The 1,159-nt window shown below is 24.8% G+C and overlaps 1 protein-coding gene across 1 annotated transcript in view; it reads left to right on the forward strand.

Moving 5' to 3' along the window:
• LOC107637040 overlaps positions 1-1,159 on the forward strand; it is a 7,437-nt gene that overhangs the window by 4,342 nt on the left and 1,936 nt on the right. The gene's annotated exons all lie outside the window — the stretch shown is intronic.

Here is a 1,159-nt window from a genome sequence, read left to right on the forward strand (position 1 = left end):
TAAAAGTTTCTCATATAAAATTATTCGGACATACTAAATATTAAATACTTGGATTATATTTATTGTGCATTAACATACTTCAAATAGAAAAGAAATTCTTAGAACGCCGTTTTGGAATATAAAAGTTCCTATATGTCTTAACAACTTAAACATCAGACAAAGAGATAGCCCTTAAAATATTGATTAAGGCGATGACCTTTTGTAGATTAATTAAAATAAGGAGAAATTATTGGAAAGAACCGTTAACCTAGACAAATTAATAAAAGAGACTAGTCACAAAAAAAAAATAAAAATAAAAGAGACTAATTACATCATTATTATTAATTAAAAGGGACCTATTTAAATAAAATTCATAAAGAAAGACCAAAACATCATTCTAAAGAGACAAAAATACCATTAATTAATCTCTCAGTCTAATTCTTTTTATGATTGTTTTTAATACAAAAAAGAAAAGATTCATTTTACTCTTCCAACATGAGTAGTTCATTTATCTTCGTGTTCTCTGGTGAAAGTTTTTTTTTTACAGGGAAAAGACATCACATATAAGAACCAATCACCATAAATAATATAAATAATAACAATAATCTTAATGTAACTAATTGCAATATCACCAAATACTAAGGCAAATTAATTTTGCACAAGAAAAACTATTGTTAGATCTTCCAAACTAGGTTATCAAAGCAAAAAAGCTCAATTTGACAACGGGTGATCTCTCTTTTTATCTCTCAACTAAATTTTTTTTATCATCTATTTTTACGTATTAATGGCTAAATTACAATAAAAACTATTGGAATATGTTTTATTAAAAAACAAAATTAAATGTGTATGTATCAATAGTAACAATAGTGTTAGAGGATAGTACTCGAGATATTATCACATTAATCCTTTTTCTTAAATTTTACTTTTTCTTAGTTTTGATGTAATTGATCTTTCTTAATATATAATTAGTTTTTGTTAGTGGTCCCTAAGATTAATCTTCCCTTAAAACAGTTAATATATTGTTAGCTGTTACATTTACATGCATACATCCACGGTAAATGTGTATGCAAGTAATATCAAGGAATAAATGAATGAATAATAGTAGCTAGAAAGAAAGTATGGGCTACAATGAAGAATTTGAAAGATTATTTTTTTAAAATGAGAAAATTAATAAAGTGAA

This window comes from Arachis ipaensis, chromosome B04 (genome assembly GCF_000816755.2).
Source record: "Arachis ipaensis cultivar K30076 chromosome B04, Araip1.1, whole genome shotgun sequence".
In the NCBI taxonomy this organism is placed as follows: Eukaryota; Viridiplantae; Streptophyta; class Magnoliopsida; order Fabales; family Fabaceae; genus Arachis; species Arachis ipaensis.